At 38.8% G+C, this 19,383-nt stretch overlaps 1 long non-coding RNA gene across 1 annotated transcript in view; it reads right to left on the reverse strand.

Annotated features, from left to right (window-relative positions):
* The window catches only part of LOC130678951 (uncharacterized), a 72,466-nt gene extending 54,200 nt beyond the window's left edge, over nt 1-18,266 (reverse strand). Inside the window, exon 1 of the long non-coding RNA XR_008991927.1 lies at nt 17,948-18,266. This is a non-coding gene — a long non-coding RNA (uncharacterized LOC130678951). The remainder of the gene's footprint in view (nt 1-17,947) is intronic.
* Nucleotides 18,267-19,383: the final 1,117 nt, after the last annotated feature.

The following is a 19,383-nucleotide window of genomic DNA, read 5'->3' on the forward strand; positions in this document are numbered from 1 at the left end:
AATGATTTGATTGAAGATGCAGAATGATAGAGAATGCATGTTTATCAAATCTATCAATGGCTAGATGCTAGGAGAGAGAATAAATATTTTGGGTAACAGAATCAGAATCAATAAGCACCTTTAAAGGTTAACTTGATAGGCCAAGATGCAATATACTAAGGACCAATGCAAACTCTCATACTTGGTTCCAAAAAAATTAAAAAGGTCCATCTATGTTGTTGCAATTGGCAGGATTTCCTTCTTCCATGTAGCTGAATAACATTCTATCATGTGTGTGTGTGTGTGTGTGTGTGTGTGTGTGTGTGTGTGTGTGTGTGTACCACAGCTTCCTTATTCTTCCTTATTCATTCATCTATCAATGACACAGGTTGTTTCATATCTTGGCAATTGTCAGTAATGCTATAAAGGACATGGTGTGTATATGTCTCTTAAAGAATCCTGGCTTTATTTCCTTTGGATATATGGCCCAAATTGGTATATATTTGCTGGATCAAATGGTAATTCAAAACCTCCATCCTGGTTTCTCCAGTGGCAGCACTACTTTGCATTCCCACCAACAATACACAAGCTTTCCCTTTCTCCGCATCCTCACCAATACTTGTTTTCTACTGTCTTTTTGATGGTAGCCATTCTAATAGGTGTGAGATAATATCTGGCTTTTGTTTTGCTTTTAGCTCCCTGATGATTAGTGATGTTGAACACCTTTTCACATATTTATTGGCCATTTATACCTCTTTTTTGGAGAAATATCCTTTTAGGTCCTTTGCCCATTTTTTAATTAGATTATTTGTTGTTGTTGTTGTTTTTTAAATATTGAGTTTTGGATTAGCAAACTTTTTTTGGATCACTTCTTTATCAGATAGATGATTTGCAAATAATTTATCCCATTCTGTAGGTTTTCTTTGCATTTTGTTGATTGTTTCTTTTGCAGTACAAAAGCTTTTTAGTTTGATGTAGTCCCACCTGTTTATGTTTGCCTTTATGGCTTGGGCTGTTGGTGTCAAATCAAAGAGCTTTTTCCCTCTGTTTTCTTCTAGGAGTTTTACATTTTCAGGTTTTATGTTTAAGTCTTTAATCCATTTCAGGTTACTTTTTGTGTATGGTGTAAGACAGAGGCCCAGTTTCATTCTTCCACTTGTGAACATCTAGTTTTCCATGCACCTTTTATTGAAGACACTATACTTTCTTCACTGAGCATCCTTGGCACCCTTGTCAAATATTAGTTGACCATACATGTGAGTGTTTATTTCTGGGGCCTTGATTCTGTTCCACTGGTCTCTGTGCTTATTTTTATCCTAGTACCATACTGTTTGGATCACTATAGCTTTGTAGTCTAGTTTCAAATCAGTAAGTGTGATTCCTCTATCTTTGTTCTTCTTCCTCAGAATTGCTTAAGCTATCCAAGGTCTTTTACAGTTCCATAGAAATTTTATAATTAATTTTCTATTCCTGTGAAAAGTTCCATTGGAATTTTGAAAGGGATTGAATTGAATCAATAGTTGGCTCTGGGTAGTATGGATATTTTAACAATGTTAATTCTTCCTATCCATGAACATGGGATGTTCTTACATTTAGTTGTGTCTTCTTCAATGTGGCATTATACTAGGTGAAGTAAATCAGGAAGAGAAAGGTGATCACTGTATGATACCACTTGTATGTAGGATCTAAAAAAGCTAAACTCACAGAAACAGAGATGAAAAGGCTGATTCCAAGGTGGATGGGGATAGGGGAAGTGGGAGATGCTGGTCAATGAGTACAAACTTACAGCTATAAGAGAAATAAGTTCTGGAGATCTAATGTACACCATGAGTATTACAGTTAACAGTACTTTGTTTTAGATTTGAAATGCTTGGAGAGTGGATTTTAAATGTTCTCACCACAAAAAAGAAATAATAGCTATGTGATGGAGATGTTAGCTAATGTTATGGTGGTAATCATTTTGCAATATATAGGTATATTAAATGAATATGTTGTACACTTTGAACTTATATAATGTTATATGTCAATTATTTCTCAATAAAGCTGGGGATAAAGGGCATTTGGAACTGGAAAACAAAACATGAAACAATGAACAAAAAGGGAGAGGATGATAAAACAACATGTGGATAAAATAAGGCTTAAGGATGTTAAGGACCAGTGAACTCTTTAGAAATACATACAATAGCTTGAGTGCCAGGAAAGCTAATGAAACTACATATTGTATTAATAAAATCAAGCATATACAATGAGAATTTTACGAGACTGGCCTCCTCAAATCTAAATAGACATATAGACAAGTTGGTGGCAAATAATCAGGGTAGTAAATTAATTTTACATAATGTTAGATGTTTGAAAGTACTTGAGATGCTGGTTCTGATGAAAGATGTGGGTTTTTTTTCAAGTACTATATATAGTAATCCCCTCTTTTCTGTGGTTACTGTTACCTGAGGTCAACCTCAGTCTTGGAAGCAGATGATTCTCCTTCTTATGCATAGTTAGGAGGTCAATAATGTCATTCACCTCACTTCATCACATGGGCATTTTATCATCTCACATTATCACCAGAAGGGTGAGTACAATACAGTAAGATATTTTGAGAGACCACATTCACATAAATTTTATTACAGTATATTGTCATAATTATTCTATTTTATTATGAGTTATTGTTGTTAATCTCTTACTGTGCCTAACTTATAAATTAAACTTTATCATATGTATGTATATGTAGGGAAAACATCATAATATATACAGGGTCTGGCAGTCAGTGGTTTTGCAGTTTCAGGCGTCCACTAGGGGTCTTGGAATGTATCCCCTGTGACTAAGGGAGATTGTATAGAGAAGGGAGATGTATGATATTTCCCAAAATGAGATAGCCATACCACCATTAATATACTAATCAACATTTATAATAATGTTGATTGATAATGCATTAGAAAAATAATACATATAATTAATAATACATTGGTAATAGAATTACTATTTATTAGAAAAAATAGAACTAACACATCAAGCCTATGATTTCACAGATATTATTGCCAAAGAAGTGTGTGGTATGACAAGTATTATAAGAGCAGTATGACTACACTAATCATGTGAATAGCAAATCAGATTTCTGGGTGACACCAAAATTAAAACCAATGAGTAGAAGCCACCTGAAGCAGGTTTCAACTCAACATACAGTTGCCATTCCAATCAGTTCATTCTAAAGAGCAACTGTGCTTCCCCAAGCATGAAGGAGTCCTCCAACGCTAAGGGTGTGGGAGTATAGGCTAGTGGGCATGTGGGATGGAGTAGAAGGTAAATAAACAGTGTCAGGTACACAGTAGGTGACTTTCAGGCTCCCTCCAGCCCTGTTATTGTATGACCAAGTTCTGCATCAAGTCCACTCAGCACAAACACTCTTGGCCTTTGGATATTAAGGAAATGTGTTGTTTGTTCCACTTTATTTGGAAAATGTTGGAAGGAAGTCAAGACTGCATTATCAGAGATGCCCTGGATTCACATTAGGCTGGGGATGCTAATGATTGCACTAATTTCAGCTAATAGTCATGGTCCCCATCTCCAGCTGCAACACATTAGATAGAATTCATCACCTTATTCATTCTCACTTAGTGTAGTCTGGAAAAGAAGACCATGTTCCCCAATAATGAAAATGGGATCTGTGGAAAGAATGAAATTTCCCTGTAAAGGAGAAGGAAGGTATGAACGTGTCCTCAAGCCACTTGCTCCTTTACTATCTGTGCTACAGTTTGAAGCCCAGGACAAGTTATTTAATCTCCCTGAACTTCATTTTTTCTCATCTCTAAAATGGGAATATGATACCAAATACTATACTTTGTTGCTGGGGGACAATGATTATAAAGTACACAATGTCATATTTATCATGTAACAAGCAGTCATTGATCCCCTACTTTTCACTCATGGTTACTATTTATAGAGCAAATGCAATTTCAGCAATAATACTTCTAATTAATTCTTCCACCCATTAATCCATTCAGCAGACATTTCTGAAGGTGCCTATGAAACCAGGCAACATGCCAAGTAAACACATTATTCTCCACTCTGGAGACTGGAGGCCAAGTTGGACAGTAGTACTGTTGATGAGTTATTAAATTACAATAATTCTCTATGTTCACCAGCCCCATGTGTCATAAAATGTATTCACAAATCATAATTTCATTTAAATCTTCTCCCACATCTTCTCCCAATCTTTCTGTGCCCCCTCTTTCTGGGACACAGAAAACTCCAGAAGGGCAGAGACCCTATCTATCCTTTTTATTACTATGTTCCCTGTCCCTAGCACAGTCTGGCACATAATGGAAATTCCATAATACTGATTGAATGAAGGAAGGAAGGAATTGACGAATCAATGAATTCAGCTAAAAGGAGAGTTATTGGTAGCATTGTTTTACAGATAGAAAAACAAAGTGCTGTTGGCTTTGCTATTTACCAGTCATTGAGTAAAGGAGTAATTTTACCAACTAAACTACTCATGGGATAGAGGGCATCTTACCTTTCTGTTTTCTTGGACAGCAAAATGAGAATAAAGTTTAGTCTGGAAAAGAAGACCATGTTCCCCAGTAATGAAAATGTTATTTGGGAAGAAAATGAAATTAAATAAATGTAAATTAATTAATTAATATAAATAAGTAAATTATATTAATGTAAATAAACAAATGTAATATGTAATAGCAATAGTAATAATAGCAGCCACAATAGCAGCTAATACCTATAGAGTGTTTACAACGAGCCAGGCTTTGTTCTAGGAACTTCACATGGTCATGGTGAGAACCCTGTTGGATATGTTCTACAAGACGATATATTCCCAGCTTACTTTGTCTTCATCTGTTAAAGTCTTTCTCAGAATGGAGCCTGTCTGGCTCCCTCTTCACATCTGCCTCCAGGAAAAAAGGACTCTGTTTTTTCAGATGTGCATTCCTAGCACTATGCTGTGCACATAGCAGGTGTTTAATACACCTTTGGTCAATAAATGAAAGGGTGATCTAACTGAAGGTCAGAACAGGAGACACTAAATGGGGCCTAGAGTCATGAGAAAATTTGAAGAAGGAGACACTTGGACTAAGCCTCAGTTTCTCAGCTGACCTTTGATAGAGCGTGAGATGGCCATTAGGAGAAGTGTACGAAAGTTATGCGTCCTACGTAAAGACTGCGATGGGGTGTGGAGCTGGGTGGGGTGGGTGACCTCTCTCTTCTCGTGGGATCTTCCAGTCCTTGGCACCATGGGCCAGCTATTGGTTTCAGTCATCACCCTGTTCTTTTGTCCATGTGTGCCTTAGTCGGCTCGGTTGGTTTACTCTTGAGTTACTCTTGCAAGTGAAGCAGAGCCATCAAAGCCTATGGGACAGGCCTTCTTTCACTGTATGGGGAAACTTACAGTAAGAACCTTTGTATTTTTTCCTTTAGTGTTGTCCAAATTATGCTCCATAAGCAGTTGTCCCAGGAGATGACATGGATTTATGGGAAAACAAAACAGAAAAGGGTCAGTAGTCAGATATGTGTGGGAAATGGAATTTCATTGCTGCATAACTTCCCAGATCTTTTACTATTCAAGCCTTTACTAAACACTGTGATTCTGTAACAGGAGCTTGGGGAACATGGTGTGCAGAGGCCTCCTAACTTACTTAACCATGGGCCCTTGGAAGGGCTGTGTGAACAGTTATCACCTGGGACTGGGGCTTAACAGAAACGTATATTCTATGGGAAGCACCGTCTTAGACCTTTTTATCAGGGAATTATTTTTGTCTATTTCTTAGGGAACATGGATATTCACTAATTTATGGGCCTTCTGCAGATTTAAGACTTGTGTTTCTTTCCTTTCACCTTCCTTCTCCAATCTTCAGCGGGTGTTGTCATGAAAGCTCTCGGATCCCCGTCTCTGCCATCTTGCCCACTAGAGGGTAGTGTTGAGCTATTTAGAATTTTCCCACGCGGGACTGAGACTAAGTACGATGAAACTGCCCTTCTTTTTACATAAATCAGGGGGACTAAGTACCCAGCAACTGTTCCTTTTACTGTAAAAGCCATTCTGATGGGCAGGATTCTGTTCAAAATTCCTAAATTCAGAAGTTCTTGAAAACCACAGGCCAGTTCCCCTCAGAAATTTCTCTGTACTCCTGTGCCTCAATCCAGGAGGAAGGTCTGCATCTGGCTCCTCTAGGAGTTTGTGGGTGCAAAATAGTGACTGAGTATGCAAAACCAAGAAAAAACAAAACAAAAAGGTATTTCTCTGTTTAGTCCTGTAAAGATTGTATTACAAAGGTCAGAATGAAATGAAAACATCCAATAGCTTTCAGTCACGTAGATGCTTCTCAGCCTCTCTTTGACTTCTGCACAAACTCTTTGTCTTTCTGTAGCTAAACCCAGGCCCAGCCTTCCCATCTTCTACTCAGTCTTCAAGACTCAGCTCAAACTCCACTTCCCCTTCAAAATATAAAACCTTGAGGGAGTCACCATCTCTGAAATCAACCCTAGATTCTTAAAGTCTTTGCATGATCTTTTAAGAGTTTTCATTTATTTTCTTTTTTTCCATCAACTATATCATGAGGGTCTCAGGAATCAGGGCTATCTATTACTCTTGCCTATATTCCCCAGGAAGGCTTCAGATGCCTAACTGTAGGAAACAGTCATCTGCTGAGTTCCTGCCATGGAACAGGCACTGGGCTGCAAATTCGACTCCCACAAAGTCTGCTCTCTTTCACGAAGTCTCGGACATGACAGAATACTTAGGTTGATCTTATGTCCTAGTTTGCCTACGCTAGTCCTGGTTTCTGTCTGTTGTCTAGGCATAATTATGAATAGTGTCTCACTCTCAAAAGTGTCCCAGCTTGGTCCATGAAGACTATGGGCCTTGGAGTCATACATTTTGGGCTTGGAATCTGGCTTGGCCACTCACTAACTGTGTGCCTTTGGGCAAGTTACATAACTTCTCTGGGCTTCAGTCCCTTCATGTAGAAATCAGGGGTGACAATGCCTTCCTAAAAGGGTCACAGTGAAGATTAGAGTTAATATGATATGGGCTTAGGTGAATCGCTGGCACACACTAAACACTCGAAATGACAGTTATGATTGTCACAATGGAAAGCTCCAAGTAACTGCTGTATGAAGCGACTGGGGAATGCAAGTGAAGCTAAGGCCTAAGTACTGCTCTAAGGAGAAAGAAAACATGGTAGAGAGTGAGCAATGCACTATAGCAGTGGCTCTCAAAGTGCTGACTGGCCCTGGACCGGCAGCATCAGCACTGCCAGGGATCCGGTTAGAAGTGCAGATCCTCAGGCCCTACCTCAGACCTCCCAAGTGAGCAGCTTTGGGGGTGGGGCCTGGCCATCTGTTTTAACCATCCTTCCGGGTGGTTTTGATGTGTGCTAAAGGTTGAGAGCCTGCCAGCAATGAGGTCCCCCTTTATTAGGGCTGGAGGGCAGTCAGAAACTTTGGATTTTCTGGAAAGGAACAGGAACAGCAGAGAAGCTCCAACCAGTGACAGAACAACTATCAAGCCAGGGAGGTTGAGTGTCAACATGTCCCAGAATCACTATGCTGTAGGCAACCCTAGCGATCCCTAGTCTTAATCTAGAGGTTGTAAATATGGACTCACGGCCTGAATGGGACCCCTGCATATATTTGGTTTGGCCCCTTAACAAAATTTTACCCGGAATTTAAAAACCAGAAAAATTTACATAAAAATCCAGATTTCTGGCATTCCTGAAAAATTCAGAGTATTTGTCATCTCAGGGTGGCATTCCCATTTGGCCACAGTTGAGTGTGACAGAGGAGCAGCTGTCCCCTTAATCAGAATATGCAGCCTCTAGCCTCCCCTAATTCCCACCAGGCTGGCTAGTATGTTACCTATACCGTCCCTGTTTCCATTCCTGACTTAGGTGCTGTCTCCTGCTTTTAGATGAGAAAGTGTACGGCTGGAGAGTCACAGTGATATGCGTCAGCGTGTGGCCGAGGCTCTGGACATGACACTACGTGTTGGGGGTGGGGAGTGTCTGATCTTTTGAGCAGGGTCTTGAAGAAGAAAGAATTTGGGTAGCCTGAAGCTCTGGCCTTCCTGAAGTTCTTAAACTGTCCTGTGTATCAGAATCATCTGGGTCAAGGGCTCAAAATTTTAGTAGCTTTCCAAAGCTATTTTAACATGGGATCCTGACTCAGATGGAGTGGGGAGGGTCAGAAGCACCGGATGAGATCTTACAGAGAAGTGAACAGAAGGCATAGGGGGAGTTGTGTAAAGAGATTAAGTGGGGGCTCTAATAGCCTCAGAAAGCTTTTCTTTTATTGAAATTTGACATCTAACATTACTTTACTGTTAAGTAAATTACTACAATTACTATACATCTTAAATTTAAGTTGCACAATGTGTTGACTTCAAACATGTAACTACTGTAATATGATTGTATTGTAGTGATAATTAGCACCTCTACCTGGTCACATAATTATCATTTCCTTTAGCCAAATTTGTAAAAACAGAGAGTAAATTGATGGTTACCAGGGGGTGCAGATGGGGGGATAGGACAGATGGGGTACAAACTTACAATGAGCAGTAAATGAGTGTGAGAGGTCTTGTGCATAGTGGAGTGAATACAGACAATGGTATTATAATCATCAAACATGCTCAGAGACGAGATCTTAATTACTCCAACCACTGAAAAGTTGTTCCATAAATTGGAATTTACTATAAATTACCATAAAATGGAAGCGCCCCTGAGCCAGATCGATGGAAAGTGAAAGAAATATTGGGGCGAGATTTCACGGTGAGAGTGGGCAAGGAGTTATTAGGGGTGAAGGGTGAGACCAAAGGTGTTAGTTATATGCCTCCTATAGGGCGTAAGGGGGGTACTTAGTAAATACTCTTTGAAGGGTGCTTCCACCGAGTATAAGGAACCAAAAAGAAGGGCGAGGCCTGACCTGGGGTCCTACTACCCTCCATCCTTGCTTGACTTTCGACTCTGCTCTTTTCCATTTACTTAACAATTGTGTTTCTTTTTCTTCTTCCTTCCCCTCTTTCTTTGTTTCTCTGTGTATCTCTCCCTGTTCCTTTCCTGCTCTCTCTCTGCTCCTTTCTCTCTCTGGATCCCCTCCCAATATGTAACTCACAAACCACATAAATAGTCAAAGTATCAAAAAATATTCAGGAAGAAAACATCCATCAGCATGCAGGGGGAATCCAGGGGAAGAAACCAAACCCCTGAAAAAAGTTTCTGAAGTTATAAGTCCTTGTCAGATTCCAACCAGCCTGGGCCTCCCAATGGAGAGACAGAGGTATTTTTCTCCTGTTCCAAATGCTTCAGCAGCGGCCCAGAGAGCAGAGCTTTTTCCTTTGACCATTGCTGTCAAATGTGCTTTGTCATGTCATTTTAGCACCAGGACTGGCGCATTTCTGTATAGTAAAAGCTAATGAACTGTTACGGCTTTTGGCGATGCTGGACACTATACCTGCTCCATCTGGAGCAAAGGAAGTCCTCAGAGCCTATAGCTACATGAGCAACCTCGGGCTATCCCCTGTGCGCCATGGGTCTGTAAATATCATAGCTGTGGTCAGTGCTCAGAATTATTAATATTCCAGAGGCCTGCTTCGACTCTACCCCCTACAGAGCAGGCTTGGGTAACACAGCTTCACATTGGACCCCATCCAATTGGAATTTATGACTGGGGGTGGCAGAAGGCCGGCATTATAGCAATGTCTCACCTTCAGTTTCCTCCACAGCTTGCACCCCAAGGACAGCATGATATTTATTAAATTCAAAACCCTTTTATTGTACTCCTAATATGCTGCACACTGAGTTGAGATAGAGAATTGACAAAGACCCGAACCTGCCCTGAAGAAAGTGATCTGGTAAGAGGAGAGGGACTTGTAAATAAGGTCCCCGTCTGCTGGTAGATTTCAGGTACAGTCCTTAGCAGATTTTAGAGAAAGGCCACCCATTCTTTCATTTGTATCCTCTGAACCTTTGCTACCCAAAGTGTGGTCCCCAGAGAGCTACAGAACCTTGGTGCTTTTTTGGAAATGCAGAATCTCAGGCCCCATTCCAGACTGAATCAGATTAAACTTTGAGATGTCCTAACCCACAGAAGGGTTTTCCCAACCTTAGTAGGTCAAATATCACCTGATATTACCATTTTTATTTTTAAATGCCAGGAGAACTTTTTTCAAATACCATTCTTGGGCCTCACCCTTAGACATTCTGACACACTAGGTCTGGTGTAGGGCTGGAGATTTCTTTTTTTATTATTATAGTATAATTGAGATACAACATTATATTAGTTTCAGGCATACAACATAATGATTTGATATTTGTATGTATTACATAATGATCATTACATGAAGTCTATTTATCTTCTGTCACCATACAAATTTACATGTTTTTTTCTTCTGATGAATAAATAGGACTGACTTCCTTAGTAACTTTCAAATTTGCAATATAATATTATTAACTACAGTCCCCATGCTGTACATTACATTCCCATAACTTACTTATAACAGGAAGTTTGTACTCTTGATTTCTTTCACTCATTTTGCCCACCCCAACCCCCTCCCCTCTGCTAATAACCAAATGTTCTTTGTATCTGTTTTTTTTTTTATGATTTCAGCTGTAAATGAAATCATACATTATTTGTCTTTTTCTGTCTGACTTATTTCACCTACCATAATACCCTTGAGGTCCATCCATGTTGTCACAATAAAAAGATTTTATTCTTCTTAATAGCTGAGTAACATTTCAGTGTGTGTGTGTGGGTGTGGGTGTGGGTGTGGGTGTGGGTGTGGGTGTGTGGGTGTGTATCCCACATTTTCTTTATCCATCCATCCACTGGGACTTAGGTCATTTCCATATCTTGGCTGTTGTAAATAATGCTGCAATGAACATAGAGGTGCAAGTCTTTTTAAATTGTATTTTTGTTTTCTTCGAATAAATACCCAGAAGTGGAACTGCTGGAACCTATATTTCTTTTTTTAATTTTTGAGGACCCTCCATACTGTTTTCTGTAGTGGCTGCAACAATTACATTCCCACCAACAGTGCATAAGTGCTCTCTTCACAGCCTCTCCGACACTTGTTATTTTTTGTCTTTTTGATAATAGCTATTCTGACTGGTATCTCATTGTGGTTTGATTGCATTTCCTTGATGATTTATGGTGTTGAGCATGTTTTCATGTGACTTTTGGTCATTTGTATGTCTTTTGTTGAAAAATGTCTGTTTAGGTCCTCTGCCCATTCTTTTTTTTTTTTCGGTGAATTTTTATTTTTATTTTAAAAAGATAAGAATTATATTATGATGCCCGAGAAGCAATATGTCACTGCTTATTTCAAAGTGGCTGTAAGACATTTTTTTAAAAATTTTAATTTTGGTATCATTAATCTACAATTACAGAAAGAACATTATGTTTACTAGGTTCCCCCCTTCACCAAGTCGCCCCCACATACCCCATTACAGTCACTGTCCATCTGCATAGTAAGATGTTGTAGAATCACTACTTGTCTTCTCTGTGTTGCACAGCCCTCCCCGTTCCCCCCACGCATTATACATGCTAATTGTAATGACCTCTTCCTTTTTCCCCACCCTTATCCCTCCCTTCCCACCCATCCTCCCCAGTCCCTTTCCCTTTGGTAACTGTTAGTCCATTCTTGGGTTCTGTGATTCTGCTGCTGTTTTGTTCCTTCAGTTTTTCTTTGTTCTTATACTCCACATATGAGTGAAATCATTTGGTTCTTGGCCTTCTCTGCTTGGCTTATTTCACTGAGCATAATACCCTCTAGCTCCTTACATGTTGTTGCAAATGGTAGGATCTGTTTTTTTCTTATGGCTGAGTAATATTCCATTGTGTATATGTACCACATCTTCTTTATCCATTCATCTACTGATGGACATTTAGGTTGCTTCCATATCTTTGCTATTGTATACAGTGCAGCGATAAACATATGGGTGCATCTGTCTTTTTCAAACTGGAGTGCTGCATTCTTAGGGTAAATTCCTAGAAGTGGAATTCCTGGGTCAAATGGTATTTCTATTTTGAGCATTCTGAGGAACCTCCATACTGCTTTCCACAATGGTTGAACTAATTTACATTCCCACCAGCAGTGTAGGAGGGTTCCCCTTTCTCCACAACCTCGCCAACATTTGTTGTTGTTTGTCTTTTTGATGATGGCGATCCTTACTGGTGTGAGGTGATATCTCATTGTGGTTTTAATTTGCATTTCTCTGATGATTAGCAATGTGGAACATCTTTTCATGTGCCTGTTGGCCATCTGAATTTCTTCTTTGGAGAACTGTCTACTCAGCAAATATGCCCATTTTTTAATTGGATTATTTGCTTTTTGTTTGTTGAAGTGCGTGAGCTCTTTATATATTTTGGATGTCAATCCTTTATCAGATACGTTATTTATGAATATGTTCTCCCATACTGTAGGATACCTTTTTGTTCTATTGATGGTGTCCGTTGCTGTACAGAAGGTTTTCAGCTTGATATAGTCCCACTTGTTCATTTTTGCCTTTGTTTCCCTTGCCCGGGGAGATATGTTCATGAAGAAATCACTCATGTTTATGTCCATGAGATTTTTGCCTATGTTTTTTTCTAAGAGTATATGGTTTCATGACTTACATTCAGGTCTTTGATCCATTTGGAGTTTACTTTTGTGTATGGGGTTAGACAGTGATCCAGTTTCATTCTCTTACATGTAGCTGTCCAGTTTTGCCAGCACCATCTGTTGAAGAGACTGTCATTTCCCCATTGTATATCCATGGCTCCTTTATCAAATATTAATTGACCATATATGTTTGGGTTAATGTCTGGAGTCTCTATTCTGTTCTACTGGTCTGTGGCTCTGTTCTTGTGCCAGTACCAAATTGTCTTGATTACTGTGGCTTTTTAGTAGAGCTTTAAGTTGGGGAGTGAGATTCCCCCCCACTTTATTCTTCCTTCTCAGGATTGTGTTGGCTATTTGGGGTCTTTGATGGTTCCATATGAATTTTTGAACTATTTGTTCCAGTTCATTGAAGAATGCTGTTGGTAATTTGATAGGGATTGCATCAAATCTGTATATTGCTTTGGGCAGGATGGCCATTTTGACGATATTAATTCTTCCTAGCCAGGAGCATGGGATGAGTTTCCATTTGTTAGTGACCTCTTTAATTTCTCTTAAGAGTGTCTTGTAGTTTTCAGGGTATAGGTCTTTCACTTCCTTGGTTAGGTTTATTCCTAGGTATTTTATTCTTTTTGATACTATTGTGAATGGAATTGTTTTCCTGATTTCTCTTTCTATTAGTTCATTGTTAGTGTATAGGAAAGCTACAGATTTCTGTGTGTTAATTTTGTATCCTGCAACTTTGCTGAATTTTGATCCTCTGCCCATTCTTTAATTGGATTGCTTAGTTTTTTTGTTATTGAATTGTTTGAGTTGTTTATATATTCTGAATATTAACCCCTTAATGGATATATGATTTGAAGATATCTTCTCCCATTCAGTAGTTTGCCCTTTTATTTTGTTTAGTACCCTTCACTGTGCAAAAGCCTTTTAGTTGGATATAGTTCCATTTGTTCATTTTTGCTTTTGTTGTCAATTTTTTTGGAGTTAGATCCAAAAAGGTATCACTAACAACAATGTCAAGGAGTCTACCACCTACCTGTGTGTCCAGTTTTCCCAACACAGTTTATTGAAGAGACTGTCTTTTCCCCATTGTATATTATTGGCTCCTTTGTTGTAAATTAATTGACCATATATGGTTATATTTATTTCTGGGCTCTCGGTTCTGTTCCATTTATCTGTGTCTGTTTTTATTCCAATACCATGCTGTTTTGACTACTACAGCTTTGTAATATAGTTTGAAATCAGAGATCGTGGTGTCTCTAGCTGTGCTCTTCCTCAAGATTGCTTTAACTATTTAAGATCTTTTGTGACTCCATGCAAACTTTAAGATTGTTTGCTCCATTTCTGTGTAAAATGCCCATTGGAATTTTGATAGGGATTGCACTGAATCCATAGATTGCTTTGGGCATTATGGACACTTTAACAATATTAATTATTCCAATCCCTGAACACAAAATATCTTTCCACTTATTTGTGATGTTTTCAATAACTTTCATCAGTGTCTTAATAGTTTTCCGTGTATAGGTCTTTTACCTCCTTGCTTAAATTTATTCTTAAGTATTTTATTATTTTTGAAGCAATTTCTCTGAGAGTTCATTTTTAGTGTATAAAACCACAACAAATTTTTGTATATTGATTTTGTACCCAGCAACTATTGAATTTCTTTATTAGTCCTAATAGTTTTTTGGTGGAGTCTTTAGGGTTTTCTATTTTAAAAAATCATGTCATCCATGGCAGCGACAGCTTTGCTTTATCCTTTCCAATTTGGATGACTTTTTTGTCTTTTTTCCTACCTAATTGCTCTGGATAGGACTTCCAATACTACATTGAATAAAGGTTGCAAGAGTGGGCATCCTTGTCTTGTTCTTGATCTTAAGAGAAAAGCTTTCACCTTTTCACCACTGAGAATGACGTTCACTGTGGGCTAGCCATATAATGGCCTTATGCTGAAGTATGGTCCCTCTATGCGCATTTTATTGAGAGTTTTTATCATGACAGGATGTTGGATTTTGTCAAGTGCATTTTCTGTATCTACTGAGATGATTATATGATTATTATTTTTCAATTTATTAATGTGGTTTATTACATTTATTGATTTGCATATGTTGGGCCATCTTTGTCAGAACAAAGCTGGAACCAGCATCCTATATTATGAAGCAATAGTAATCAAAACAACTTGGTACTGGCATCAAAACAGACACATAGACCAATGTAACAGAATAGAGAGCCTAGAAACAAACTTAGTCATATATGGTCAACTAATATTTGACAAAGAAGCTAAGAGTATTCACTGGAATAGGATAGTTTCTTCAATAAATGGCACTGGGAAAACTGAGTATTTATATTCCAAACAATGAAATTGGACTCGTATCTTACAGCACACAAAAAAATTAAGTCAAAATGAATTAAGAATTTAAACATAAGACCTGAAATCATAAAACTCCCAGAAGAAAACATAGAGAAAAAGCTCCTTGACATTGGTCTTGGCAATTTTTTTTTGGTTTGACACCAAAAGCACAAACAAAAAAAGTAAAAATAAACAAGGGAGACTACATCAAACTAAAAAGCTGCTCTTCAGCAAAAGAAATCATCAACAAAATGAAAAGGCAACTTATGTAATGAGGGGAAATATTTGCAAACTGCATATATGGTAAGAGATTAATATCCAAAATATATAAAGAACACATACAACTTAGTAGGAAAAAAAACCAAATAACCAGATTAAAAAGTGGGCAAAGAATATGAATAGATATTTTTCCAAAGACATTCAAGTGGCCAGTAAGTACCTGAAAAGGTGCTCAACATCACTAATCATTAGGAAATGCAAATCAAAATGACAATGTGATATCACCTCACCCCTGTTAGAATAGACAACTATTGGCAAGGATGCAAAGAAATGGGAACCCTTATGAACCACTGGTGGGAATGCAATTGGTGCAGTCATGGTGGAAAACAGTAGGGAAGGTCTTCCAAAAATTTAAATAGAGCTACCATATGATCCAGCAATGCCAATTCTAGGTAAGTACAGGTATCCCCAGCTTTTTGAAAGTTGGTGTTATGGCACTTCGCTTTTACAAAAGACCTACGCAATGCCGGTGGTTGCTAACTGAAAGAAATCCAAAGAGGATTTTCACTTTTATAGAAAAGGTAAAAAGTGAAAGTAGTGATCAGCATTTTGTGTTGCAGTGAGCCTTTACAGAGACAGTGCCCCGCACCCCGAACAGTGGGAGTGGTGCCACCAAGCTCCCCTCCTGGGACCTGCACTCAGCATCTCAGCACCAGGCTGCCATGGCTTTGAACTGGGTCTGGGGGCATCTGTTCGTTATCTTGATTTATTCTGTGAATCCCTAATGGATGTGTCCCAACGTGTTAGAGAAACTGAAGACAGGTTATTTTTGGGGGTCTGGGAATGCTAAATATTTTTTCCATGTAAATTCATAGCAATTGTTTCTTTGCTTTATGTCATTTTGGCATACAAAAGTTTTCATAAGAACATTCCACTTTCTGATAGCAGGGGAAACCTGTATCCAAAGAAAATGAAATCACTATTTCATAACAACATCTGCACCCTTGTGTTCATAAAGGCATTATTCACAATAACCAAGATAAGGAAGCAACCTAAATATCCATTGGCAGATGAATGACAAAAGAAAATGTGGCACATATATACAATGAACCATTATTCAGCCACAAAAATGAAGGAAATCCTGCCAACATGGATGAACCTTGATGTTATTATGCTAAGTGAAGTGAGACAGAGGAAGATAAATACTATATGATCTCACTTATATGTGGAATATAAAAAGCTAAACTCATAGAAACAGAGTAAATTGGTGGTTGACAGGGGCTGAGGGTTGAAGAAAATGAGGAGAAGTTTATCAAAGGTTGGAAATTTCCAGTTATAGGAGGACTGATTTCTATGGATCTAATGTACAGCACGGTGACTATAGTTAACAATACTGTATTATATACTTGAAAGTTGCAAAGAGAGTAGATCTTAAATGATCTCACCGTAACAAGAAATAAAAATGGTAATTCTGTGAGGTGAAAGATGCGTTAACTGACTTCCTTGTGGTAAATATTTTACAATAGGTGTATCAAATCATCATACTGTATACCTTATGCTGACACAATGTTATATGTCATTAACATCTCATTGGGGGAGAAAACATTGGGGGAAAAAAACCCACACACAGAGCCCAGGTTGCCACCATAATACCAATTAGTTCAGAATCTCTGGGAGTGGGCTCTAGGCATCGGTACTTATTTACAGATTCCTGGGTGACCCCAATGTGCAGCAAATGCTAACCTCACTCTCAGAAAGGGGCAGGGCACTGTGGGAGAACAGTGAATATGTGTCCATTGGTCTTGAACTTTTTGTATAAGAGACTTTCTACCTGGAACCTCTTCACCTGGGTAACTACTAACAAAGATTCTCTCCTTGACCAAACTTTAAACAGGCTCTTCTGAGCCCTCTGTTCCACCAGGCCTGACTTGAGCTTCTGTCTCTATCGTTATAGAATCTGCTTTCAGCAAGAATCCTGCCAAATCAGTTTTGCCAGAACCCTTCCCCCTCAATACCTGATCACCTTCCTCAGCCCCCACAACCCCCAGGTGATATCTGATCACCTTGGCCTGCCTTTGGGAAGAATCCCATTTGCTCAGTTTAGTAAGAATTATCCTGTCCTCCTAGTGATTTTCCATCTGATGACCCCCAGCCTGCTCCTTGGCTATAAAGCCCCTTCTTTTGGGAACTCAGATTGAGCCTAATTTCTCCCCCCTACTGCAAAACCAGCTCTTTTGAGAAAAGTCTTCCTCACCATCTTTAACATGTGCCAGAACCATTTTTTCTTTAACACTACTGCTCACCCTTAATATCTCCTCTTACACCTTTAGCTTCCTTTCCTCTAGGAAGTCTGAATTAGGTGCCCCTCCTCTGTGCTAGCAGCACCCTCCTCTGCTCCTTCTAACAATGCTAACGCAATTTTCTGTGTGGTTTTCTTTGGGTCTCATTTGACTCAAAATGTTATGGTGCAACACGGCATCCACCTTGTTCAACATGAACAGCAGCAACAGCCATTATCACCCATTACATTGCATACAATGTGTCACTCTCTGTGCATATTATCTACAACTCTCTTATCATCTCCATTTTACAGGTCATAATCTGAGGATAGGAAAGTTAATTAACTTGCCTCAGGTCACACTGCTAGAAGTCCTTAGTGCCATAGCAGGTTGTTCAATAAAGATTTGCTGAGTGAAAGAATAAATACACAAGTTCTTTCCTTCTCCAGTCTGCCCACACCCTCTCTGGTGGGACTGAAGCCATACTCCTTCCCCTACTCCCTGCCCCCATCCCATACTTACTAAGGCTCAGCCTTGACTTCTTCCAAGTTCTCTGCTTCAAAATAGATGGGCTGAGAGTACTGATCTTCATATGGCTGAACAGCAGCAACTTCTGATGAAAGGGCTTGTATCCCAGCTTGTTCACCAGAACATATTTAAATGAAAAATAAAAAGAGAGGAGACCCCATGTGTATAATATTCACGAAGGGTGTACTTGCAGCTTACAGTCCTAAACTGTTTCCCATCCTGAAGGCTGAGGGCCCAGTGTGGGAGGAGCCGAGCATGGGGTTGTAAAAGATCCTTAAATCCTTAGACACGTCACGCTTTTTCTGAAAATGGAAATAAGCATTATTCTCCACTTCCAGATTACTATTGGATTGTAAACTGCATTGCCAATAAAATTATTATTGAATCCATGCATGCTTGGATGCCCACTCTCATAACTCCTATTCAGCTTAGTACTGGAAGTCCCAGCCAGAGCAATAAAGAACAAAAAGAAATAAAAGGCATCCCAATTGGAAAACAAGAAGTACAATTGTCTCAATTTGCAAATGACATGATATATACACACACATATATATGAACTCAGTAAAGGTCTAGGACTCAAAATCAACATAAAAAATCAGTTGTGTTTCTATACAATAACAAAGAGCTAGCTGAGAAAAAAAAAAGAAAACAATCCCATTTATAATAGCATCTAAAATAATAAAATACTTAGGAATAAATGTCACAAAGGAAGTGAAAGATTTATACACTGAAATCTATAAGATAGTCATGAAAGAAATTGGAGAAGACACACATAAATGAAAGATAGCCTTCATTCATGGATGAGAAGAGTTAAAATTATCAAAATGTTCATACTACTCAAAGCCATCTATAGATTCAATGCAATCCCTATCAAACCTCCAATGACATTTTTCACAGTAGAAAAAAAACGTCCTAAAATTTGTGTAGAACTGTAAAATCCCTTAATAGCTCTGGGGTTTTGGAAAAGCTTCCCAGGTGATTCCCACGGTGCAGACAGGACTGTGAGCCACCAGGTCTGTTCACACCTAGGATGGGACCTTTGCCTTTAGGATGTCAAGCTTTTACCAACTTGTCATTCATTACCTCCAGAGGTACTGAATTATTATCTCTTTTGGAGAGCCAATGATAATCATACTGTCATGGCAGAGTCCATGCTCCTTAGATTTACAGTGCATAGGATTTACCTGGTCATCTTGTTAAAATACAGATTTCTGATTCAGTAGGTCTGGGGTTGGGCCTGAGATTCTGCATTTCTAAAAAGTTCTCAGGTGATATTGATGCTATGGACCTCAGACTGGAATTTGAGTAGCAAGGACCTACTACCTAAAGCTTTTCTAGTTTTCCTAAATTTGAAATAATATATTTTTAACTATATAGAAAACATAACAGAGACAGAAAATTCCCAATGAGTACTGGAAATACAAAGACAA

Source organism: Manis pentadactyla, chromosome 10 (genome assembly GCF_030020395.1).
Source record: "Manis pentadactyla isolate mManPen7 chromosome 10, mManPen7.hap1, whole genome shotgun sequence".
In the NCBI taxonomy this organism is placed as follows: Eukaryota; Metazoa; Chordata; class Mammalia; order Pholidota; family Manidae; genus Manis; species Manis pentadactyla.